Source organism: Felis catus, chromosome E1 (assembly GCF_018350175.1).
Source record: "Felis catus isolate Fca126 chromosome E1, F.catus_Fca126_mat1.0, whole genome shotgun sequence".
In the NCBI taxonomy this organism is placed as follows: Eukaryota; Metazoa; Chordata; class Mammalia; order Carnivora; family Felidae; genus Felis; species Felis catus.
This window is the reverse complement of record NC_058381.1, coordinates 21,607,877-21,635,052: the sequence shown is the minus strand read 5'-3', so window position 1 is coordinate 21,635,052 and position 27,176 is coordinate 21,607,877. Positions and strand designations below refer to the sequence as shown.

Sequence of the window (27,176 nt, the reverse complement as noted above, 5' to 3'; positions counted from 1 at the left end):
ACACCATGCATGCAGTTGGATGCTATCTCATTCACTGTTTGTTCTCTCTCACCCGTGAGATTCGATAGGGGCTCTTGTCCTCCAGATGGGAACCTGGAGGCTCAGAGAGGTTAGGTCACTTGCCCAACGCTACCCAGCTGTGAAGCAAGGAATCCGGGATTCCACTCCCAACCCTCGGACTCTAAAATTCTTCCTATGATTCCAGGATGCCTCTAGACGAAGGAGGAATTGGTGGGGAATCGACTCTTGAATTATCACAGTGGTAGCAAGTGTTTAACCCCAGGAGGTGAATTTGATTTTCAAAAATAGTCAAAATTCCTTTCTAGGCCAAAGTCATTCGATGGATAATGGGATTTGAGGTTTAAAAAAAAAATGAGCGCGACTCTGAGGCATGAAAATTGTTTTATGCCTATCCACCGATAAACAGGCTGACGGGCGCTTCTTGAAGTCTGGTAAACAAATGAGGGCATGGGGATGAGGTGTGGCTGGCACAGAGATGCTTTGACCACAGCCCTGCTCTTTTGGGTACATTCTGTGTGTTCAGCATCGGTATTTTCCTTTTTATCACTCACACTTCTAGTTTGGAAGCAAAAGCTCGTTTCGCAAGTACTCACGAAGGATCTCCAAACTCTTCTGGGTTCCTTCCCAAGGTCTCCAACGGGAGCTGCTCATCCCCATTTGAGAAAGAAAGAACCAAGCTTGAGATGAGTGAAGCCCCCACTCAGTAGCTCAGTGAGTCAGCGGGGATGACAGCCGGGCGTTGAGGACACACAGGCTCAAATTCCCTGTCCTCTTATTTCCCAGGGGAGGGACCTATAGGGTAAGGGAATCGATACTTCCATTCTGGGAAGAATCCCATTGGCACACACCCCATCATGGAAATGGACTAGAGCAGCATCAGTGTAGGGGAGTGGAAAGAAAAGAGGTAATCATGGAAGGCTTCCTGCAAGAAACGGTGCCACAATTCACTTAGGGGAGGAAAGGGGCAGTTGGTACCACATAATTGTCTTGTTATAACAACCCCAAACCAGGTGCCTGGGAGGACCTTTAGTAATGTCACAAAGGAAATCTGTATGCAGTGTGTGTGTGTGTGTGTGTGTGTGTGTGTGATTTTTTTTCCCCCCAGCTTGACATAATTTGGATGTTCCTTCTCCAGCTGAAGGTAGCAAGCCAGGAAATATCCCTTTTGCTGCTACCCTGCAGGCTGGATTCAGATTTCCAAGTGGCCAGTTTAAAAAGGGCTGTATGCACAAGGGCCAGGCCCATATATTGACCTCAGGCTGCAGCCCAGTTGTTCAAGTGGATGTGTCATGATGGGCAAGAGGAGTGGGAGGGAGGTGGGGATTTTCCGTGTGTCACATATCCAGGGACCATATCATGCTGGTCGTGATAAGCCCCGGAACACATCCCCACAACTTTACCCCAGAATCCCAAGGTAGTCTCAGCCACCTTCATCATGACATGTTACGAGGCACAGATGAAGACACTGAGAATGATGAGTGGTGATAGTTTTGGAAACCAGAGCCGTATGGCTTATGCACCTGCCCCTTGTCCCATCCATCCATCCATCCATCCAGTGATTCAGGTGGGTGGGGTACAGGCAAAGGCCCAGAGGGGAAGAAGCCCAACTCATTCTGAGAAGCTCACGGATGACCAGAGGGTAGGAAGTGGGGTGGGAGTTGAGATGGGACTGCCTTAAGGGGCCAGCTCATGGAAGACAGTCACAGAAATCACTGTGGAGCTCTCTGAGGGGCCACAGGATCACAGTATTCTCCAGGGAGATCCCCCCTCCGGCTTCTGTGTGGGTAATGGAATGGAGAGTGAGACCGGAGACAGGAAGTCACCCATGGAGAGAGGAAAAGGCCAAACTGAGCCAGTGGCAAAGCAGACATTGTTACTACAATTGCTATTATTATTATTATTTATTAAAGTGGTGGCCTTGGGCTAAGGGTTAAAGTGGAGAGTGTCACAAAACTCTAATTTTATCAACAAGACTGAAGTGCAAAAACATGCTTTGCCTAAGGTCACAGAGTGAATGTGAAAAATCCACAGATCGTGCCCAGGCCTCTGCTCCCTCACCCGGGACCCATCAGATCCTCTGGCCCTCCACCCATGTCAGGGCTTCTCCTGACAGAGGCCCCAGGCCCGCAGCTCAGAGCGGTTGTCTGTCTGAATTCCAGGGGTAGCAGGTGACCGTATATCATCTGGGAATCACCAGAGGCCCAGCCAAGGGCGCTGTCCCCAGGAGAGCACGGAAGAGCAAAGCATGGGTGACAGTCCCTGTGAGGAGGAGGGGGCAGAGGACTGTGACTTCTTGTAGATTCAGTTCCCTCTGCCGGGGACACTTTCCCACCCCACACACATGCACACACCACAGGCATGCACACTACTGGATGCTTCTATAGGCACCAGCTTAACTCCTGCCTAGATTTTCGATCTCAGTTCAAATTTCATTCGTTCATTCTGCACTGACAGATCTCCTCGTATCTGTCACTCACCAAACGTATCCAGTTGTGAAAAAAGGCTTCGTTGTGGATTGACTCTAATGTCTCACCACGGACACACATTTTCAGAACGTGAGGACACACATTTCCCCATGAAGACGGACACGGATGCCCATGCACTGTGGTATTCTCCGGGAGTCAGGGGACTGAGTTCTGCCCTGGTCCTCCGGCGCGGCCATGAACTCTCCTTGTTATCTCTCTCCTGTTCCTCCAGGCCTGGGTGGGATCACTGCCAATCCTCGGATGCTGTGCTGTGGTCGGTCAGGCCACTGTTTTCTGAGCATTGCTCGCTGGGATTCCTGTCCCGTGGATTCTCTGTCCTCCTGGATCAAACTACCAGGGACTGTCCCATTGGCGTATATTCGCTCACACTGAATATCTCGACATTAAAGATCCTTCCTGCACCAGGCAGTGCATATTCATTGAAGAAAACACCATCAAACCCAAGAAGAACTGAATTTGCCAAGTTGTCAGATGGCTGACTTGGCTACAAGGGACCATGGCGCTATCCAATCCAGGGACGGTGCACATGCAGACACTGCTGTTTTCCCGCCCAATATCCAGTTTCCACTTTTCTACTTAACAGAATCCTAATTTTTCTGAGGGGTAAAAGTGGATCCAGTCAAAATGCTTATTTTTCCAAACTCCCACTCAGCTGGGTGTCACCATGCCACACGATCTTGGTCAATGAGACACAAACAGACGGCTGCTAGGAATTTCTGAGAAATGTTTTGCTTTCCAAATACACGTATATTCCTTCTCCATTTCCCCTTTCTTTGTTTTCCTCTTGCTTAAAAATGGGGGTGGGGGGGAGGCTGCCATCTTGCAATGTGCTATGGGGATAAGAATAACAATCACGGCACTTTCAGTGAAACATTCCCAGCCACCCACGGATGTGCCCAAGGCAGACATCACAAATCAATCCCAGCATTCTCTCCCAATGAGGCTAGACATGCTGCCTCAGAATCTCATCCAGCCCTGAGCTGCCCTTTGTGTGAAATCCATTAGTCATATCTGATCTCACCCAAACTTTCCCTTGACCCATCATATTGCATAATATGGATCCTCCAGAGAAGAAAAGAAAGCTTCTGAAATAATGAATTAGTGTCATGGCCAGAGCAGGAAGCCGGTTCCCTACCTCTTCATAGCCTGATACAGTGGGAGGAATATGAGCTTGGGGGCTGGAAAGCCCACAGCTCTTGTGCTGACTGTACCTCTGTGTGCCAGTAGAAATGTCACCTCCCCTCCCTGAGTCTGAGGTTTCTTGACTGTGACGTCGAGATAACGCTGCAGACTTCACAGGATGGCTGTGAAGACCAAATCTGAGAACGGGGTACAGACCTTCAGGGACATTCATTCCATCCTTGCAAGTTTCTTCTCTTTCCCCTTCACCTCCCCACTGTGGTACAATTCCACACAGAGAAGGTACCCCCAAATTAGGAAGCGTAACTGAGAAAATGAGGGAAGAGATTGGAATGATTTTCTCAAAACGAATTCTGTTCACTCCCACCCTGCCACCCCCGTGTATGAATCTGTGGCTTTGCCAAAAGCTGGAACGAGCTAATTCCCTGCTCAGCTGGGCAGCAGGCTCCCTGCCTTGGGAGGTTCTAACGGCAAGCTGGGGTGTGAAAAGTTATTAGCAAAGACATAGCTCTGCCCCTTTGTTACTGCTTTTTTTCTGACAGCCCCACCCTCCAGAGCGATTACAAAGGTAGTTAGCTGTAGACTTAAAAAAAAAAAAAAAAGTAGTTAAATCCTCATTTTCTGAAAGATTTTCAACTCCTGTGCAGTTTAAACTTAAAAGGTATCAAGTTAAAAGCTTTGTTGCTTTTTCGTGTAGTTTGGGTTTTTGTGTTTGTTTGTTTTCATTTTCGTTTTGCAAAGAAAGATCATCTGCCATAATGTATTGGGAGCCAGGAGGATTCGGCTGCCTATGTGCTAGATGCCCTTAAGGGTGGGCATTGAGCCTTCCTCACTGTTCTCGTCCCCAGTGGGGACAATGACAGCAGCTACCACTTATGAAGCACTTGCTGTATGCCTGGTCCTATGCTAAACACCTCATGTGTCTAGTTTCTTTTTTTTTTCTTTTCTTTCTTAGCTATGAATTTATATTTAATTCCACTTGTGAATCAACAACTGGGAAGTCAACAATGTCTTCATTTTTTTAAAGTAGACTCTACTGTCCTTCACTTAAAACCCCTGCGATCTGCTGAGATATAGACTGCCCACTATACTGACAGTCTGCAAGCATTGGTCATGTCTGTAAGCCAAATGATGTATACTCCTTTACTTTTCCCATTGGTATAAAACAGATTCTTAAAAATATATGACAAAGCCTGGACACAACCTAGATGTCCACCATTAGGGAAATGGTGGAGTAAATTATGATGCATCTTTACGATGGCGTATGATGTATCTATAACAAAGAATGAGAGGTGTGCCTGGGTAGCTCGGTCGGTTAAGCCTCTGACTTCGGCTCAGGTCATGATCTCGCGGTTCGTGGGTTTGAGCCCCACATCAGGCTCTCTGCTGATAGCTCAGAGCCTGGAGCCTGTTTCAGATTCTGTGCCTTCCTCCCTCTCTGCCCCTCCCCTGTGCACACTCTATCTCTCTCTCTCTCTCTCAAAAATAAATACAAAGAAAAAATTAAGAAAAATTTTTTTAAAAGAATGAGAAATATTTCTGTGTATTACCCCACCAACAACCTCATTAGGTAGAAAGCATTGCTGTCCATTTTTCCAACTGACAAAAGAGGTTGAATAAGTAACTGAGCTGGGATTTGAATCTCGGCCCCCGTGATCCCACGGTGAGACGGGTTTTAGGATTCAATGTGATCATGTGGGTGGGTGCCTGGCACATAGTCGGGGCCCAGAAAACATTGGTTCCTTTTCAAGTCAAGTTTCAGGTAGTGTAGGCATGAATGCATGAAAGTGAAGCCTGCTGCTGTTCTGACTGACAGCTCCCCGTGAACCTTTGCTGGTTGTGCCTAGAGATAGGGAAGGGCCCTCGTAGGCCTGGGCCAGAAACTCCTAAAATTTCCGCCCTTAGGCAAAACCGGCTCTGAGGCTCCTTGAAAAATGCTAATGGAAGTTCTACAGGGCCTCAGCTTAGATTCAATTTCTACCCACAGGCATAGGCTCAAAGAACATCCATACAAAGGAAGGAGAATGAGATGGGAACAAGAGATGTTATGTAGAAAATGCAGGGCGGACAGAATCGGGGCCTGTGGGAGGGAGGGGGGAGAAGAGAAGGAGCCCAGGTGTCCCAAGCAGATCGCATCCCGGCTGCCCTGTCAGACTCTGCACTGACTTGGTGACCTTGAGCAAGTTGCTTAACCTCTCGGTCCTCAGTTTTCACATCAGCAGATTTGAGGAATCATGATAATTCTGTCCTGGTCAGGTTTGATATTCACACAGAATGCACCGGAAGGGGCCTCTGGCCAGCACCCATTCTGAACGCTCAGTTGCATAACTGTCATATCGAGTTAGTATTTTTATTTTTACCCTGGATCCCAGAGTTGTCTGGGAGCAGAGCTCTTGGCTCAGTGCCTGGCATGTCGCGAGCGATAAATGTGACACCCCCATCTCTGCTGGCCCTTTCAGCAGTATTAGTCCCTGGTGTCCTTCTTGTTGATGGCCTTTCAACCACAGGTGACTGAATCCCACCTCGATAATGCTTGTTCATTGTGCCGGAAGATGTTCGGCCAGCCAACCAGTAGGATCCAGGGCCTCGTCAGGGACCTCACAATTAGTCTGTCTTCTGGAAGATAAGTTCTGCTGTGGTCCCAGGGGGGAAATTGGAAACCCAAGCCTGCAGGTTTCAATCTGAGAAGCATTAATGCCATAAAGTATTTCAATTCTAACCAAGGAGAGCGACAAAGCTGTGAGTACCCAGCAGATGTGGAGACGGGGAATTGCCGTCTCCCCAAGCTTGATTACAGAGAATTGGTTCCCGTTCAAGAGGCAGCTGGCTAGAAGGATGAGAGGCAGATTTACAACCTGGAAAGTGTGGTGGGGTGTCTGGGAGAGAAATTAGCGTCATCAAACAGTAGTAAGAGCTGGTGTGGAGTGAGTTTCTACTACATGCCTGGAATGATCGCGGGCGCCTTGTCCAGGGGCAGTGGTAACAAGTCGCCGAGAGGACAACAATGTGCACGTATTGACCTCTGCTTCATGCAGCCACTGTGTAGGGGCTTTACAAATGCATTCTCCTGCTTGACTTTTATACTGGCCGTGGGAAGCCAGCTTTCATCTTACAGAGGAAGACCCTGGGGCCCAGGGAAGTGAACAGTGACTCTGCAGGGCTGGGGTTCGAACTCCAGTCTGCCAGTGGCAAAAGCTTGCTCTGAAAATAATTCGACAAATAAAAGCTTTTATCAAAACTGGATCGGAGGAGAAGGAAACAGTTAAGCTTAGGGACTGGACCTCTTGTTTTGCTCCCCGAAGCCCACCACAGAGCTGGGGGAGAGAAATAAGGACCCAGGTGGCTGGCCACGTATGGAATCTTTGCAAGAGTCCAAACCGATCAGTCATCCCATCCCATAAACTCCTCCCTACAGTCTCAAGACTTTCAGGGGCCTCGGTGGTCACCCCATCCAGCCTCATTATCTGACACATGAGGAAACTGAGGCCTGGAAGGGGAAAGTGACTTATCAAAGGGCCACAAAGGAAATTAGTGGCAGGTGTAGGGCCAAAATGGCTTTCCGTCCCTGGGAAACACTCTTTCTACAGAACGGCCCTTCCCACCACCTCTTAACCCACCAATTCTCAGCCAACTCACAGAACAAAGAGATAACAACCTGATTTCTCCATTTTGAGAGTAGATCATCCCTTGTTCCTGACTCAAGGTTCTTTAACTAGGAAAGAGCTAGTAAATAAATTCTCCATGTCTTTCTGGATAGCTTAAGGTGGCGAATGAGTCCCCGCAACTATATGCAAATATCCTTATCTGCAGTAAGGATCCATGAATAAAGGCCTTCAGGCTTCATAAAAGAAGAACCCACGTGGGACACATCTGTCCGTCATCTCTGGGTCCCCTGTGTCCACTATGGGGCCTGGGACAGTAAGATTCAGTACAAGTCGTTCAATAGAAGTGAACTTCAGATCAACAGACAATGCCAGCTCTTTATCTGTGCAGCTTGGGCTCCATTTCCATGCTTATTGGTGGTGGGTTCAGAGGAAAAGAAATTTTGGATCCAGAGGAAAAGAAGCAAAAGTAAATTCGTGATGTAATTACTCTAAGTATTTGGTATTGAAGCTCAGTGATTCTAGATCACTTCCATAATGAGAAGAAGTCTGCATGGTGTTTTAAATTAAATTGTTAGAGTCACTTTTTAAAAATGTTTATGTAACTTTTTACAAAAACGAATGCCTTTAGCTATGCTCTCACTCGTAAGAGAATCTATGCAGACGTTACACTGTTTGAGTTAATTAGGACTAAATCAATGAAGTCGCAGTCAACGGGTTAATTATCTCAAGATTGGTGAATAAAATCCACCGCCTATGGCAAATAAAGCTTACAGCCTCAAGTAAACTAACACCGTTTTCAGAACAAATATTTTAATAAATGTAGTGTCTTAAATATTAATAGTCTCAAGGTTACAAGTCAATTGGCCTTAGAACTTTTAGAACAAAGTTTTCAAGAAGACAGGAATAAATACTTTGCCCTTTTGTAGGCTTAGAAAGCATTTGATAATAACAGGATATAAACTGTTTTTATATTTAACTTAGTTTTTTAGAAACTGGTATGTAGGTATCCTCGAACCTTCTGGCATCTGTATCTATACATGTGTAATTGATTTAAGCACGCCTTGTATTCTAAGGACTGTGTCAATAGAATCTTAAAGTTTCTAGGACTTCTTGCTCAAAAATCAAGTGTGGTCTCTGGTTTTGACTTTTATGTTAATCAAAGTTGATTCAAGTAGCATTGGGGATGTTTTCATTCTTGCATTTACTAGTTCATATATATATATATATATATATATATATATATATACACACACACACACACATATATATATGTGAATGTATATACGCATGTGTATATACACAAAATCTGCCAAACGACCCACACCCAAAAAGGTGAGCAAATTTTCTCTAAAATCAAAACGAATGTTCCAAGTGCTTTGAATTGAAACATGGATCCCACAACACACAAAAAGGAGACTTCTGAAAGCCGCGGAGAAATCACAGACAATGGCTGGATCCGAAGCTTGCTCGGGGTGAGGGGGGAGTGCCGTTAGAAGACCATGCCTTGCACAGGAAGACACCCCAGAAGAGACGGAGCTTTTGAATGGTCGCCTCAAATCCAAAGTCATAGGGCGGGGGCTCTGGATCCCACGCACTAATTTGCGCTCATGCTGCTTCTCAGAAGGACAGCTTTGCACGGACTGCTCCAGGGCAAATAGCGACGGGTGTGTTTTGTTTAATGATGGTTAACAATTACAGGAAGCCATCTAGGCTTCCATGTGTCGTTGCCAACTCCATGTCTATATGTAATCAGAGTTCATAAAAGTCAGAATCAACTGGGAAATAAGGGAAGACGGTGTACTGGGGAGGCAGGGACATTTGTCTTGACACCCAGGAATGAGCCAGTAACAGCTCAGATCTTTTGCTCTTTTCACCAGGGATCAAACTGGAATCATGGGCCTTAACTCTCAACATATGATCTCATGCTAATAATCCTTATTTTTCTTCAGATTTGGCTGAGAACTACCCCCTCCCTCAAGGTCAAAGCTAAGCCACAGTGGAATACACTTGCACATTTCAGAGCAAAGTGCTTCACTGACCATGCAGGACACGCTCAGGGGGCCACCAGCAATGAGCTCAACCCTGAGCTCTATACCTTGGCGGAGGGATATAGGGTGGAGGTTAGAAGTTGAGCAGAGGACATTTCTTTGAAGCGTGTTGTCCTTGTGTTTTGCAGAGACATTAGCTAGTGCCATTGCCTTTAAGGAACCTCTCCTGAAGGGCCCTGTCAAGAGGTGGCCTGCGGGAGCAAGGGGGCACTCCCAAGTGACTTCTGGGGAAAATGTCATGGCGGGGTGCCCACTGGAGATCTCACGGGGAGCACATCGCCCACGCCGAAGAGCCATACAGTGCAGTGAAACCCATGAGAGGGGCCCCCAGAGGCCCCCCAAAATGTGACTAGAGAAAAGTCCTCTTTTTTTGAATAGCCTCTGACCCCATCTTACTCCAGAACCAAATCATGACAGCATCTGTCAAGTAGAAACCTCTAGGCCCTCAATCTGTTCTCCAAAAGCTCATTCTCTTTCTGGAAGGATCAGGAATCATCAGGGGAGGTGGAAAAAGAAAGAACCCAACCACACTGGCATTACCCACTCCAGGCTTCCAGGGAGACTGGAAAGACCCTTGAAGTTCCAAGTTTTAAGAATTACGAGAGACTGGACATTTTATCGCTGAAATCAGACCATTTAAGGACTAGCAGTGACCAAAGGGGTTTTAATTTCCTGAAAGTGACAAGAAATGGAGGGACCTGCCTGAGATACCATCTGTGGGTGGGGAGACAGGGTTGATAGACTGGATTTGTCAGACAGTCCTGAGAGGGAGAAAAAAATGGAAGTTGTTTTACAATTGTACACTATCAAGTTCCATTCTGTCAACATCATGGTTATTTTTGTCTGTTGTTCTTTCTCCTCCGGGGAGCAGGTAGGGTGAGGGGTGAGGGGTGAGGGGTGCTAACCCTGGTGCAGGTCGAGAATTGTTTGATGAGCAGGCTGTTTTATACGTGTAGGGCCAGAAGCTGCCAAGGCTGATGACCCGTGAGCAGAAGTGAGAAGGCAAAGATCAGAAAAATAGAGGGGAAAGAGAAGAGAGCCAGGCCGTGATGGAAACAAAGGGCTCGGTTCCGCCGTGTGCACCGCTGAGATGCCCAAGATGCAGACTGCTCCACAACAGAACATTCTGGAATGAGGGACGCCAACTAGCAAAGGCCTGAGAATGGGGGAGCGGAGCAGTCCTCCGGAGGGATGTGCTGCAGGAGAAATCACCCAGCACTGAAAGGTCATCAGAAGGGTTGCCCGGAAGAGGATGGGGAGAAGGGGCCCAGCTTGTATCAGTTAGAAACCGCCGAGATTGTGCCGCAGGAACAATCAACCAGCATGACTCGGTGGCTTGAGAGGTTTCCTGCACAGGCTGGCCAGGGCTGTGCTCTGCACCGTCCTCACCCTGGGACCCGGCGTGAAGGGGCAGCGACTACTGGAACATGATCCGTGGCTGCGGCAGAGGGAAAAGAACATGTAGTGTGTTGTACATGGGCTCACTTCTCCTGTGGCTTTGGCCAAAGCCCATGACCCGGGAGCACCTTTTCAGAAAGACGGGAAAGAGTAACCGGAAACTAGTGAGCAATGAGGCAGTGTGTCTCCAGTGCCTGGGGAGAAGAGGGAGGCCCTGCTGACATGGAACCAGAGGCTGAACCACTGGGCTGACGAAGGTGGACTGAACTATCTACCAGGGCCGGGGAGGGAGCAAGCATACCAAGGGCTACTCGCCAAGCCAACAGCCCCTGCACCAGGTATGATGCCAACCCCCCAGAGAGAGGATGAGGGTCAGGATCTGTGATCCCTGACCTCCTGGGAGTCAAAGTCAAGGCCACGTGTACCCTGACGGCTCCTCACGATGAGCTGAAACCGGGGTCAGCGTGCTCGAGGGGAAAGAGCCCTGGACTTGGAGTCGGAACGTCTGAGTCTGGTTCTAACCTGATTGTGTAACCTCGGTCGAGTTTATTCCTCCCCTTCACTTTCTCTGTCTCATTCAGGTCTTATCATTGCAAAGGACTAACTTCATTAAAACAGAGAATGTCCCAAAGTAGAGGGACAGAAAAATATCGGATGGATGCCAAGGCCCCACGGGGACTGGAAATCACGGACCGAGGTTCCTGTCCATTGCTACTGTCACTCACCCTGCTTCTCTACTTGTCTGCAGACTTCTTCTTTCCTCTCTGAGAGGGCCTCCCTGCTTCATTTCCATCCATGCCTGCTCCCCTGCTCCAGACGGGGCCCCCACAGGCCTCCTCCTCTCAAACACAGCTTGACGTGCAGTGCCTGCAGCTAGCTTGTCCCCAGGACGGAGAACGTGACTGGCCTGGACTGAGCCAGGCATCCACGGCTGGTCCAGTCGGCTGTGCCCGGGGTAGGGGTCGGGCACGTGTCCGTTTGGTAAGGACTATGCGAGCGGACTGTCTGTCAGTGGATGCAGACCAGTGGGCATTGTGACTTCATGGAGCAGCTGCAAAGTAACAGTCACCTGATTGTCACCTCCTTGCGCTCAGTGGTACTTCCGTATGGTGTCCCTTGAACCCAAAACATCAGGTGAAGCAAACGCATTGTAAAAGCGATTTCTGTATGCTGCGTCAGCCGGAAAGTTCTGCCACAGAGTACAAGACCAGCCCGCTAACCACATGTTTTAGGAGGAACCTCCTCTTGTTCAGGCTTGTACTTCAGAGGTTTGTTGCAAAGTCAGGTGCGGGGGGCAGACCCACTCTTAAATTTGGGGGACTCAAGCACGAAAGCAAATGGAGGCCGGTGGACCTTAAGTTTAAATATTCAAGGGGCAAAAATCAAGTCCTTCCCCAAATAAATAAAATATGTTCTGTCCTCTTGCCTTGAAGAATATATCTTTATAAATTTCTATCATACCTATCTTTCTAGATACAGGTATATCTATCTATCTATCTATCTATCTATCTATAAAGCTACATGTGTGTATAAAATGTATACATTTAGAGTTTTACACGTGAAAATATATAATGTTTATATATAAAGTCTTGCCACACATATATATGCATCTATGTGGTGTGTGTATGTGTGTGTATATATATATATATATATGTGTGTGTATATACATATATATATATATACACACACATACACACACACACACACATATAACTTTATACACACATCTTGCTTTATATATACATACAATCTGGCTGTGGTTTGTATATGACTGAAGGCAAAATATCAAAGATGACTACATTCAATTTTTATTGCTCACGTGTGGCTGTTCTGTTGGTGATACAGTGAGATTCAGAGGAGTAATAAAATAAAAACATGCATTACTTATAAATATCATATATTTATTACATAAAATTTATTTTTCTTGCTTTCATTTCAGCAAAGGCACTAATTGCCTTCTAATAGTCAATATATTCACCTAAGACGTGTTTTATTGGCAGTCATATCAAATCAGATGACTTCTCCTGAGTATTTGTAATTCTTGCTCTCTTATTATCATTATTAATTCCAGTTTGGACAGATTGCTCTGCTGAGACAGTAGCAACTAGAATTGTCGATAAACATATTAATGAAAATAATTCTTAGTTTCAGAAGACCATGAATTTTACCTATTGTGTTCAGACACTGCAAAGGGGCCATATGTGATAGGTCATTGTCTCAAAAGATATTATTAAATATGTAAGTGTCATCAAAAATTACTGTCTGTGATGGTTAATTGTATATGTCAACTTGATGGCCCAAGAGCTGGTACACATGATTTCTGGGTGTGACTGTGTGGGTGTTCTGGAAGAGATTAGCATTTGGATCAGTCAACTGAGTAAAGAAAGAGGCTGTCACTGATGCAGGTGGACATTGTCCAACCTGTTGATGGGTTGAACCAAACAAAAAGCCAGAGGGAAGGTGAATTTTCTCCCTTTGCTTGATCTAGGGCGTCCGTCTTCTCCTGCCTTGGACACCACCACTGGCTTTCCTCTTCTGCTTGTAGACAGCAGACTCTGGGACCTCTTGGCCTCCATAGTTGCATGAGCCAAACCCTATTATCAATCTCCTCTTCTATAAACCCCTAATATCTTATGGGTTCTGTTCCGAACCCCAATACACTATCACTTATGTTATGATTGTCACTGACTCCTGTTTGTATAGACACACACATACACACTATCCACACACATTTCAGAATAAAATTATTTCTTAGTGCGACACGATCTTCAGCCGCCTCTCTTACGTTTGTGATTTTGTAAACACCGCACCAAGTCATGAGTTATGCCAGAACGACACATGACAACAAAAGAAACAATAGCTTGGACCTTCTCTTTAAGCAGGAAGCAATTGTTGCCCTACCATCTGAGAAGAGAGATTTGAAAAGTTCATGGCTTTCCCTTTTTGCTAACCCCGAGGCTTCTGCAGTTCATACCCTCCACGGTCTCTATCCGCACGGCCACACAGCAGTGCACGCCTGCCTCTTATTCCAAAACAGCTTCCTTTGGTTCGGAGGCCACGGGGCGAGAGATGGGCAGGAGTGTGTCTGGGGACCAGACACTGTCAATCACAAAACAGATGCTTAGGGTTCCAGGTAGTTCTATGTAAGTGCTGATCAGTGGATCTGGAGGGCAGACTACAGAGGAGCATTTCACCACATTTATTTTTGAGCTGTGTGTTGTATGTGCGGCCTTCTAGAAACGTGGGGTAAGGGGCCTAAGAACTTTATTTGTTGGGGGACCACCGAAAACCAATGTGGGTTTAAACAGAAAGGAGCTCCCCTCCCCCATCAAGCTCCTATACGCCCCACAGTGATCAAGGCCACAGGGTACAAACTGCAGGGGGAGAATGGGAGAGAAAGAACAGGAGGCTGATGCCAGCCAGGTAGGGAAGCTAGCTGCTGTCACTCCAGCTGGAGGACACAAGAGGGACATGAGAAGGTCCCAAGGAGGAAAGTGTCTTCACTTTGTCCACTGTTAGCACTAGGATAATGTGCGGCCCCAGGAAATGAATCCATCAGACTCTGATTCCTGGTTCTCCTTGGGCCCAGGAAGGACAGGGACGGGAGGATCCAGGGTCACTGAGAGAATCACGCAGCAGCTCCCTGAGCACTGACCCTCCTGGAGCCCAGCCCAAGAGTCTGCAGTGTGTGTCTTCAGGACTAGTGGGGCCTCTCAGAGGCTTCTGATGAACAGAAGGCGGGTTTTAGAGAAGAATTGTACCTTTCAATGGATGTCGCTGGGAGACTGAATGCTGTAGTCAGTCACTCAGCGCCCTTTGTTGAGTGATGACATCTACCAGATCGGTGCTAGGTTTGGATGATCTTGAAAGGAAAATTCGTCTCAGCTCTCGGAGTCTGTGGGAGAATGGGGGTAGAGGGGGGCAGCCATTAATGAAGAAACGTTGCTTGATGTGATGTGCACCTAAACGTGCTAGAATGAAAATGCGCAGTGGGAAGGTGTTGGGCCTCACCTTCCGGGGGCGCCTGGGTGGCTTGGTCGGTTGAGCTCTGATTCTTGGTTTCAGCCCAGGTCGTGATCCCAGGGTTGTGGGATCGAGCTCAGCGTCAGGCTCCCTGCTGAGTGTGGAGCCTACTTGAGATTCTCTCTCTTCTCCTCCTCCTCCTCCTCCTCCTCCTCCTCCTCCTCCTCCTCCTCTATCCCTGCTCTGCTCACATGCCCTGTCTCTCCCTTTCCAACAACAAAAAAAAAAGTGCGGGGTGGGGAATGCCTGGGTGGCTCAGTCAGTTAAGTGTTTGACTTGGGCTCAGGTCGTAATCTTGCGGTTCGTGAGTTGAAGCCCCGCGTCGGGCTCTGTGCTGACAGCTCAGAGCCTAGAGTCTGCTTCAGACTCTGTGCCTTTCTCTCTGCCCCTCCCCTGCTTGCGCTGTCTCTCTCTCAAAAATAAACGTTTAAAAAAATAAAAATAAAAGGAACAAAGGAAGAAAGAAAGAGAGAGAGAGAAAGAAAGAAAGAAGGAAGGAAGGAAGGAAGGAAGGAAAGAGAAAGAAAGAAAAGAAAGAAAAGAAAGAAAAAGAAAGAAAAAAAGAAAGAAAGATCTGCTCTGATCTTACTTAGCACGTGGTGAATGCTCAGTCCAGCCAATGGGCGACTCTGCTTTCTATTCCCCTTTTAACTGAACAACCACACCCCAGCAATCTGCCTGGGACAATCTGAACACACTTGACCAATGAACATGACGTAGCCTTCTAACCGACCGATGGGATGAGTGGCACAGCCCTTCACTAGGCCATAGCACCTGACCAGGGGCCATCTCCAGGCACTTCCAGTTAGTGAGTGTTGACCCCGTCCAGTGCTGTTGGCACAACCAACCTTAGCCCTCAGACAGCGGCTGGCAGATACAGCAGTGGGACTTCAGGAACCAGTCCTTCAGATGACGAGTCCTTTCTGTAGGATTGTCTAACAAATGCCCCTTGTCACTAGAAAGTGGTTGTGCTGGTGGCTTTAAGGTTAAGAGCTTGGGGATGAGTCCCCACACATAGACTGGGAGGGGGGGATCTATGTCAGACCAGAGCTCAAACTCCCCTTTTGCCAGCCGTAGCCAAAACGTGCCCTCCTCTGTCCTGCCGGGCGTGTGAACTCCCTGCACAAGAGCTGGGGTTTACTTTCTTGCACTTGCACCCAGGAGAGGTTTCTGGGCACCCCCTCCCCGCCCCGGCTGGGAAGGGCACCCCCTCGCCCTGGCCACAGGGGACTCTTCTCGCTAGGAACTTCACCAGACCAAATCTGTGCACTAAGCCGAGGTGGCAGCCCAGAGAAATACCCAGAAAGACCCAGAACGAGGCAGAAACTGTCCCCAGTGCAAGATACCGTATTAGCTTCCTGCTGCTGCTGTAACAAATTACCGCAAACCGTGTGGCTCAATACAACACAAGTTTATGCTCTTGTAGTTCCGGAAGTCCGAAGTCTGATGTGGGTTTCACTGGGCTGCAACCAACGTGAGACCAAGGACACTGCTCTCCCGGAGAGGTTCTGGGGAGAATGTGTTCGCGGCCTTTTCTGGCTGCTGGTGGTCCCCAGCATTGCTTGGCTTGTGCCTCCATCACGGTCATTTCTTCTTTTCATCCGTTCCTCCTCTTCTGTGGTCCACGCTCCCTGTGCCTTCCTCTTATGAGGACACTGTTTATGACAGTGCCCCCCAACCCCCTGGATAATCCAGAGTAATCTCATCCCTAAAATCCTTAATCTAATCCCACTGGCAAAGTCCGTGTTATCATATAAAGTAACATTCGCAAACTTCAGGGATTAGGGCCAATGTGCTTTGGGGGCTATTGTTTAGCTGTATCTGCTCTTTATCTGATATTCCAAACCCCCTGCCTTAGACGCTGGACTCGTTCTGATAAAGAATGTCAACGGCAATTAGACCCAGCGGCCACCCTTCCAGAGCTTGTGTTTGTTCTGAAAAATAGTAATTCCTGAGAGCGGCACGCTCTGTTTCGTGGAGGAAAGTTTTATTAATGACAAGGGAGAGGGGCTTTACGGAATTAAACAGTCAGAGTACACATAAAGAGGGGGAGAAGTACAGACAAGAACAAAGAAGGGTTAGTACATCAAGTCGGGTTCTCGCAACATCCAACCTTCTGGCTGGGGAAGGCCCGTGGTGAACGACTGGTTCGAGTCCCCACTGAGGGTCCTGAGCAGAGCATCTTCCCCTCAGGTGAGGCTTCCAACTAACTATTCCCACCAGGGCAATATGTATACTACCCGTGTGTGATCCGTGGTGCATCATTCAGCGGACCTACGTGCAGTCCTGAGCAAACTGGGTTTTTTTCTCGTCGTATCTCACAATCTGAGGAGCCTGGGCGTTTGTTCATTCCTCTCCCCTCCCAGATCCATCCCAGGGGGCCAGCCTGGTCTGGCTCCAGGAGGAATGTGAGGACCACAAACCCTCTTGGGGTCAGGAACAGAAGGGCCAGTTCTGATCCCGAGGCCAGATACGGAGCGCAAGTCAGCTAAGGCCCTCGTGATTGTGTGCGTGCAACTCTGAGCAGAAATGCATGACATGTCACACAAACAAGTTCTATTCAGAACAGCGTTCCAGCTGGGGACACAGATGCGTCCACAGTCAGCTGTCCCCAGAGCTCCTCAGGAACTCAGCCAGGGGCTGGGCGGTGGCCTCCCAGGGGATGTAGTGACCAGACCTGGCCTGCTTCTACCTGGGTGACTTTGGGGCATGCCTGTGACTTTATGGGACTGTCCAGAGCTCAGTTGCTGGGAACCTTCGCCTGGTGAATTTACACAGAAAGAACCCCCTCTCTCTCCATATCTGACCCTCCACCTAGTCTGAGAATGGGCTGGGAAGGACGGACGGATGCTGGTAAGCAAGAGGAAGAGGGGAAGGGTGGACAGGAAGAGTTTCACACAAGCTGCGTAAGAAAAAACAAGGGCAGGGGCACCTGGGTGGCTCAATAGGTTAAGTGACTGACTTCAGCTTAGGTCATGATCTCCCTGTTCATGAGTTCAAGCCCCACATCAGGCTGTACTGACAGTTCGGACAGAGCCTGGAACCTGCTTTGGATTCTGTGTCTCCCTCTCTCTGTCCCTCCCCTGTGATCTCTCTCTCTCTCTCTCTCAAAAATAAATAATAAAAAAAATAAAAAGTAATAATTAAAAAAATAAAAACAAAACAAAACAAAACAAGAATAGATAGGGCAGATGAGGAAAGGCAGGAAGAGGGTGAGTCCCTCCTTCCTGCCTGCACAGGAATGAAAGGAACTGAATCATTCATTCATTCATGCATGCATTGGAAAAACGGAAAACATGAAGGGTTGGAGAAATATTTGTGTTTCTATACACTGGCATTTTAGGAAAATCAATGGATTTGAAATTAAAAATACTAATCCCAGCCAAAAACCGTGTCCTTGAGCAAGTTACCCTTTCAGATCTGATTCAGCATCATCACTAAAAAGAGAAGACTGGCTGCCTGATTTCCAAAGGCTAGGCTGTATCTTACTTTTTCAGAAATGGCAGCAGTTTCTTTTCCTTCTAGGAGGTGGCTGGCACCATTTGAAAAGAAACCAAAATATTTCGGTTTTTGTTTTTTTGTGTTTTTGGTTTTTTTGAACTCCGTTTTCCCCCCAGGCAATTCCTGAAGTGGCCACTAGATGGCAGAATGAGACCACAATGGTGCTGTGTCGAGGCCGGCTTGCGATTCGTGCGCAGCCCAGGCAGCAGCAAGCCAGCAAGCTGCTTCCCGCAGGCGTCTGATTAATAATGGGGCTGTAATTATCTTTACACAATCCCGATTGCAGCCCTGTTGTAGCCTAGCTGTTAAATTAAACTGCACAAATAAATATGCTGGGCAACACAGCCTCCCCAGCGGTCCCCACCCAGGAGGTGATCACGCTCATTAGCATATCAAAACAGAAACTCAACCCTCCTACTTCCCTTCATTTTCATAACAAAAGGGGCTCCCTTTTATCTCCCCAGCAACCCAATCTGTATTTAAATAGCTCTGTGAAGACTGATAACGTTATTACTTTATTTCCCCACGTCTAGCTCTGGGGAGATCTCCAATCTGTTTTCTCTAGAAACTGGATGGATGGGTTTTATTAGGAAGATGAATCAGCCCCCGCTCCCACCCCCTTCTGGCTGCCAGGAGCTTGTCGCTTGCTCAGTGTGGTTGGAAAGGAGGATGCCTGTCCCGAAGACCAGAAATCACGCATCTGTTCTGCTGTGCGGCCGGGACCCAGTCAAAAAACGCCTGATGTCACCATGGTTTCAGGTCAAAAGGAAGCAAACAAAAAAATTAAGAACAGAGACAAACACGAGCCTGACGTCTGAGTGGGCGCACTCCGTACGGGTGCTGGAGTTATCGACTGTATGGCTCTGGGCTCTAAGTCACTGAAGGACTTGGAAATCCCTGAGACCATCCCAGTCCTGGTTCCAGGGTCAGCTAAGTGCTTGTCATATATTTTGCAAAATGTCGTCTCTGAATACATCTGGGTTTTTTGGAAGCAGCCCTGTTTTCATCAGACTCTTAAGTTTTAAGAACCGCCACCTCTAGTCCTTGCAACTGCTCGTTTAAGGGTGATGAGCCAAAGTTCAGGAGAGAGGAAGGGGTTCCCTGGTGTCTGGGGAGCTCTCGGCTAAGCGAGACGAGGGCCCTCTGGGTCTCCTGACTCCATCACCTCTGACTGCTTCTCATTTGACTTCCTTGAGCCTCAGGAACTGTGCGGACCCACACATCACAACCTCATTCCCTCCTCCTGGCACAGAACATGTATCAGAAAGCTGGGGTTGAAAGAGCGAGTGAGAGAATGAATGGTAAACTGGGAAGGGGTGCTTAGATCAAAGAGACAGGCAGCTGACCAAAGCTGGTCCCTAACTGAGGTGGGGGGGCATTAAGTCCAGCCCAGTGGGGAAGCAGGGGTGGGGGGGGGCGGGCTTGGCATGAGGATGGCACCTGGTGTTCGCAAGGCTCACCTACGTAAGCTCTCAAGTTGGCAGATTTCTAGGATCACAAAGCTGGGCCCCAAATCCTGCACCTGCCACAGGCCACACTTGGAGTGGGATTGGCTCAGAAATCAGGGCAGCCTGAGCCTAGGAGGCCGGGGTGAAGATGGAGAAAGCCAGGTAGGGTTCACAGGACAGTGACACTGACCTCTGGCTTCCTGCTGGGGAGCGGGCACTGTGTTAAGCCCTGGCACACTGCAAAGAGATGCCAGCCATCGCCTCCCTCAAGTAGCCACAGTCTGGTGGGGACCATAAGTGGTGTGGCAGGGAGCCCTGGAGATGAGGAGAGAAGCATTGAGTGTGGTCAAGGCCAGCTCCAGATCTGTGCATGGGGGTTGCTGCTATGGTTTGGGCCATTCAAAAGGTTCACTTCACTAGGGGGGCCCAGGTTAAAGACTTTGAGGCCCACGGTATGGGGAGGAAGGGTGGAGCTTGGCTATAAACATGCCCCTCCCCCACCATCCGATAAGCCCCCACCTGCACTGTTCTGTGGTCCATGGGGAGAATGTCCCTCCTTCCTCCCAGTAGAGGCAGTGGGCTGGACCAAGCAGGGATGAGTGACCTGGAGAAAGAGAGGGGCCCTGTGCTCCTGGGGGGCAGGGGTGATGGGGGAAGCAGAACCAGAGATGGGAGCTGGGAAGAAAGGCATCTCCAGGAGGGAGAATCACCACCTTCCTGCTCACAGACTTCCAAAGGGAGGCCTTTCACTTGCAGCCCCAACCACAACATGGGGCTCTCTCTCCGGGGTCACCTAGCTACATCCCCTAAGCTCACCTGCTTAGGAGACAAAAAAAAAACGAAGACGGAGAGGGATGCCAGCTTCCTTTCCTCACGTCTGGAGGGGGCATCCAGGGGCATAAAGCCTGTGCCAAGCGTCCCCTCTAGGCCCTGGGCCCTCGCACTGCAGCTGCCAGTGCCTTGTTTCCCTTGTGACAGGGGAATGGAGGGATGTGCCAATGGGCACTGTTGTCACACAGGGCTCTGGTCCCTTCCTGCTGGAGCCCTTCCTTGGTTCATGCATTTATGCATTCCACAAATATTAATTAAAAGTCTATTGTGTACCAAGCATTACACTAATCACTTAAGAGGCACACGGAGTAAGAAAAGGACATAATAAAGCCTTCCATTCATCATCCTAGAGTGCTGGAGCCCCAAGGCAGCCTGCAAATTACAAGGCAGCTGGGGCGCCTGGGTGGCGCAGTCGGTTAAGCGTCCGACTTCAGCCAGGTCACGATCTCGCGGTCCGTGAGTTCGAGCCCCGCGTCGGGCTCTGGGCTGATGGCTCGGAGCCTGGAGCCTGTTTCCGATTCTGTGTCTCCCTCTCTCTCTGTCCCTCCCCCGTTCATGCTCTGTCTCTCTCTGTCCCAAAAATAAATAAACGTTGAAAAAAAAATTTAAAAAAAATAAAATAAAAAAAAAATTACAAGGCAGCTTCATTTCTCACGTGACCCAGAGGGTGGGAGCTGGAAGGGACCATAGGGTACGGCGCCTCCTGTTTCATGTTACCTGTGGGGATGGGGATGCAGAGACCAGCGTCTTGTCAACCTCCCCCTCACAGGTGAGTTAACGATTTGGGGTCCCAGCTGTTGTTTTGTTTTGTCGTGTCCCCGTTATCTCAGGAAGTTCCGCTTTGCAAGATGAGCTCCTTTTCTTTATCAGCATCCTCATCCTCCTACCAGTGCTGTGAGGTAGCACCTGTGCTGTGTCCCCTCTTACAGAGGCTCAGGATGAGGCTGAAAGAGTCCCATGAACTGCTCGGGATGCAGGCCAGGTCCCCCACATGGAAGGAGGAAAAGCAAAAGATAAGAGTTTGGGGCAGAGGTTCCAGAGCTCCAGACATGGTGGGTGGGGACATTTGAAAGGAAGAAGCTCAAGATAGGTACTAGGGGGGAGGCTATCATGAGGCAGGCATGAGGCCACTGGGGCTAGGAGGACAATGGCTACAGGGATGAGAGATGAGAGGAGCTGCCCCAGGAGCTTGGCAGTCTAAAGGGTGGGTTTTGCAGAGACTGAGTGGGTTCAAACCTAACTCTACTGCAGTCAGGGTGTGTGCACTCTGGCACGTTGCTTAACCTTATTGGGTTCCTACTTCCTCATCTGTGGAATGGGAATGATACTGGTATCTTCCCCTAGTGGTTGTTGAGGGTTATATGAGAACACAGAATCACTGGCTCATATGACACACTCAGGAAGCATTGTCTTCTTTCACTGATGTCAAAGTGACCTGCAGACATGGGGAAGATGCCAGAGGAGAGGGTTGAAGTGAGGCCCACCTGTCATAGGCTGGCTTCAGGGACTGCAGGGATGTGTCCTGAGGGGTTTGGTCCAGGCTCTTCCACTCTCTAGGCCAGTGGCTTAAGAGAAGTCACTTCCTCCCTAGGTTTCACTTTCTTCATCTTTAGGTGAGGGATTGGCCCAAATGCTTCTTAGGAACTTTCCAAATCTCACATTGTATGGGGTCCACAGGGAGAAAAACAGAATTTGGGGAGAATCGGAGAAAGATAACACATCCTGACAGCAACAGTGGGAGCACAATCCTTGTTCCATCCAGAAGTGAAGGGAGCTGGGTATGTGTGGACAAGGGAGCCGCAGGATCAGGCACAGTACGGCAAGATGTTTCACGTTCATTTTGAAAGATAGTTTTGCTGGATATAAAAGATTCTTGATTGACCGATTTTTTTTTCTTTCTGCTCCTTGAATATCCCTTTCACACCTTTCACAGTGTCTGTTGCTTTTCTCCTGCATATGGGTCACACTTGCCAGCGTCTTTGCGTGACTTGCAATTTTGTGTTGAAAACCAGGCATTTTAGGTAATATATTGTAGCAGCTCTGGATACTGATTCATCTCACCTCTCCAGGGTTTATTTTTGTTGTGGTTTTATTATTTATTGTTTTGCCACTTGGCTTGCTGTTTTAATGAATTCTCTTTTCCCTGAGGTGTGGAGTGTTTGGTGATACTCTCAGAGAGCACTGCCTTGGGTGTATGCACAGTCACCCTCATCTAATAGTGACAGTAGTTTGCATAGAGCTCTCTTTGACTACCTCCTTACCTGTCTGTCTGTTAAGGTATTTGGCATCATAACTAGCCTTTAGGCTCCACTAATTACCGCTGTAATTACTGGCTGCTTTCTTAATTTTCGACAACATCCTGAGGTACAGAAATTGCTCAGACCACTCTTTTGCCCATCACACTATGAAAAACCTGAATTGCTTGGCAGTCTGAGCCAATTAAATTAGTGCCAAGGTAGTTTCTGAAGCTAGTTCTTATGGTATATTCTGACCCCAGGTGGAATCTCCTTAGCTCTCTCTTTACCTAGTGCTCTCTGGTGCACTACTTAGTACGTGGTTAAGCATGTTGTTTCTAATTAAGAGAAGTTACTGTTTTCTTTAAAAAAATTTTTTTAATGTTGATTTATATATTTTGAGAACGAGCATGAGCAGGGGAGGAGCAGAAAGAGAGAGGTGGAGAGAGAGAATCCCAAGAAGGCTCTGTGTTGTTAGCATGGAGCCTGATGTGGGGCTCAAACCCACCAACCATGAGATCATGACCTGAGCCAAGATCAAGAATCAGACACTTAACCGACTGAGCCACCCCTGTTTTCCTTTTTTTTTTTTTTAATGTTTACTTCTTTATTTTGAGAGAGAGTGCAAGCAGGGGAGGGACAAAGACAGAGAGGGGGAGACACAGAATCTGAAGCAGGCTCCAGGCTCCTAGCTATTGGCACAGAGCCTGACTAGGGGCTTGAACTCACAAACTGTGAGATCGTGACCTGAGCCGAAGTCGGCTGCTTAACCACCCAGGTGCCCCAAGAGAAATTATTGTTTTCAAGTGCACCTTCAGGCTTGAACTTTCCCACGCTGTTTCAGATAAAGTGAGGTTCTCTGAAGAGAGCTTCAGCTCTCTTAATATGGATTCCCTCTCCCTCTGCCTCTGGGAAAAATCTCTGAGCCACCACTTTGGTCTCTGGGTACAGTGGCAGCCTCTGTCTCCTTGGCTTGACTTTCCCAGTGTGAAACCTGCCCTGGGAGTGAGCTGGGGCTAGGATAACGGGGGGGCCCAGTTCCCTCAACCTGCTGCACCTGGGGCTGAGTCTCCATCCTGTGAGTGACGGCCGTGTAGAGGAAGGAATCTCAACCTCTCCTCCGCACACATCAGAAATTTTACCTCTTCGGTTTGGAGTTGGAGGGGAGGAGTAAGACCAGTGACACGTCCCTCCTAATAAGGTGACGTATGATAATCCTTGATGGGGACTGGAAGGGAGAGGGAGCATCATCTTCATAGTCACTCCTGACCAGAGTGGAGCTTCTGTCAGGCTGAGCTGGGGGCTGGAGATAGGAAACCGTTTGTGACTCAGTCTGTTTCTTACAGCCTTTCGGTAGATGTTCTTGAATAGATGTTTGTTCCTGTGCCATAGGTGCCCTGGGGACCATTTCCAGAGAATTTAGATAGTTGTGCTTTTTGAAATCGTTTTCACCAGAATGGCTTGTCTTGCTGGGGCGGGGGTCACAGACTGCCCCCCCCCCCCACCCGTGCTGCCATCTGGAAGTGGAGATTCCAAGTCCAGGATTCTTTCTAACGGCAGCGAGAGGTTGGTAACTGGACCAGCCACGGAGACAAAGGAGGCAGGTTATGGGAGTATGGCTGGGAAGCTCCTGCCAGTGGCAGGAGACAAGCAAGTTAGTAGGATTTACCAATAGCAGTCGGAAGGATCTATAAAAAAGCATTATCCTCAGAAAGTTGCAGGACATTGTAATACGGTGACAGATGGCAGCTGTATCGGATAGACTTGTCAAGTCACTAGGTTGTACACCTGAAACTAATGTAACATTGTGTACCAGCTGTATTTTAATTTTTTTAAAAAAGGGTGATGTGAAGAAGAAGAAGACGAAGAAGAAGAAGAAGAAGAAGAAAGCAAATAAAGTTGCCGGGAAATGAGAACAGTAGGCATCAGTGCCAGCCTGGTCCAGAGGGCCAGGAGGATTGACCATGGGGCTTGCCAGCCTGTGCCAGGCAAGATGTGTGTGCCAGAGGTGTGGGGGGATGGTGGCCCGGGCACTTCGTGTCGCTGACTGGTCAGAAAAAATTCCCGGTGGCTTCGGTTGTGACTAATGAACGCCAGACTCCATTGCACTGAGGGCGACTATGTTCTGAGCCACCCTGCCCGTTTCCCGGATGCCACGCTCCGGAGTGGCCCAGGTGAAATCATAGCCTGTATATTCCAGATGTTTCTTGTGTTATTCTGTTAATTTACCCATTCTCCCTCTTCTCTGCCCACCAACTGTGTCGTGTAAGCCCCCGGTAAAGGAGCTCAAAACGACCACAGGCAATTCCAATAACCTACGATAAAGCCAACAAGAGAGAGCACAACAGCATGAGTGCGTGCTCACCCGGCTGGGGAGGGGGTTCCAGAAATTGTGCTTTAACTGCTTCTAAGTAGGAGATAGCCAGCCAGCTTAAACAAAAACAAAGCAAAACAAAACCAAAAAGAAGAAGCAGCAGGAGGGGGAGGAGGAGGAGGAGGGAGGGGAAGGAGAAGGGGACAGGGACGGGAAAGGCGAAGGCAAAGGCGGAGGGAAATAGCTTGTGCATTAGGGAAGCATGTGTGACCATGGCATAGTGGGAAGCTGCCAGAGGGTAGGGTAGACACGAGGCTGTGAAAGCAGGTGGTTCAAGTTCCAGTCTTGCTGTCTTGCATCCAGATTGCACTGAACACCTGGAACAGCCTGGTTTGAAACTGACCTCCACACCTCTGCTGCCAGCTGCCCATCGTCCCCTCCACCACCCAGGCCGCCCAACTAAAGATGCTCGTCTCGTCTCTGTCCATCATCAGCTCACAGCAGCTAAACTCTGGGAGGGGTTCTGGGAATGGTGGCCCCGAGGGGTTGCCCGAAAATCATCGGGAATCAGTGCTGAGCCTGCCTGAGCCCGGGCAGTCCGGCGCTGCGGCTGGGTGTGTGGCAGTTGTGTGTGTGCCGAGAGCAGGAGAGGATCGCGTTGTCTGTCATGGTCAGTGGTATCAGCATCAAACACAAACATTTCAGGAGCCAAGGTAGATAAGTCTGGCCACCGGCACCGCCTGGAGACGTTGCTCGGGGCCTGACTCTTCATCACCCCGGCCCTGGCCCCGTCGTATCTCTGTGTCCCCTCAAACTCTCTGGGGTGTCGAGTTTTGGAATCTGCCATTCACCGAAAGCTGTGACTCTGCAGGCACGAGGCCAAAACGTGGCAGGCTCACACATGTAAAACACGCCAGCATCCACACAGCCTTCCGCCTCCTTCATCCGGTTGGATCTTCCTGTCAGCCCTGTGTGACAGGCACAATGAGTATTGATGCTCCCACTTCACAAATGAGGAACGTAGCGCCCAGAGACTGTCAGTGATGTGTAGCCATCAGAAGAGGAACCAAAAAATCTGACTAGATATTCTGACCCCCAAGGAGAAAATGCTTTCACCCACCAGCACCTCTTTGTCCAAAAAGGGGAGCCAGGATAAAGGATGCTTAGGGGTCTGGCATCCACGGGAGCAGACACTGTCTGTGCCTCTCCTCCCAGGCCCTTGACTTGCCTGGAGACAGCTCTGTGTGCTCCTAAGATTTGCTGGGTCTGGAGGCGCTTGGGTGGCTCAGTTGGTTAAGCATCCGACTCTTGGTTTCAGCTCAGGTTTTCATCTCATGGTTTCGTGGGTTTGAGCCCTACATTGGGCTCCGTGCTGATGATGCGGAGCCTGCGTAGGATTCTCTCTCTGTCCTTCTCTCTGCCCTTCCCCTTCTTGCATTGTCTCTGTGTCTCTCAGATAAATAAATAAACTTAAAAAAAAAATATTTCCTGGGTCTGCCACAGCAGGGATCCTCTCTGGTGGGCTGTGATGGGAGCTGAGAAAGACTCTTGGGAGTGTCATGGTGGTGGGGGGGGGGGGGTCCAAATCCACATAGCAAGCCTTCCTCTTCACAATAACCCTGCTGATGGGGGATTCACCATATTTTTCAGAGAAGCTAATAGAAGCTTGGAGAAATGGATTCAGTTACTACATAGTTAGGCCTTCTGGTCCCAAAACCCCACCCTACGCTCTATGGTCAAGCCAAAACTCTTACCACTGACTGTCTGGGGAGCATTGGAGCTTATAACAGGCATTCTTGGAATGTCCCTGTGTGAAGCATCTCACCCCTTCTCTGCCCTGAAGAAGGAAGGAATATCTGCTCCCAGCCCACCTTCCCAGTCTGATTTCCAAAGTCCTTGCTACCTTTGTGGTAACCACATTATATGTCATAAGATTTGGGCCCCTGGAGGGCAGAGCTCTCTCTGCCTCAAACATGACACTCACTGGGTGTCCCTCAAGGAATGGAGAAGCAGACACCATGTAAAAGATTTGAGTAAACCAACAAAGAGTGGGCTCTTATGTGATGGTGAGTTCTCCATCATTAGTCATGTTTCAGAGACCAAATGAACCAAGTAGGGGTTCCTGCC

General features: G+C 48.7%; 1 protein-coding gene and 1 long non-coding RNA gene across 2 annotated transcripts in view; one reads left to right on the top strand and one right to left on the bottom strand.

The window, feature by feature from the left end:
- ASIC2 (acid sensing ion channel subunit 2) overlaps window positions 1–27,176 on the top strand; it is a 1,012,019-nt gene that overhangs the window by 321,511 nt on the left and 663,332 nt on the right. The window lies entirely within an intron of this gene.
- Window positions 9,945–11,689, bottom strand: LOC109494280. Its single transcript, XR_002149004.2, has 2 exons — window positions 11,424–11,689; window positions 9,945–10,738 (listed from the first exon to the last, which is right to left on the bottom strand). It is a non-coding gene; the product is annotated as an uncharacterized LOC109494280 (long non-coding RNA).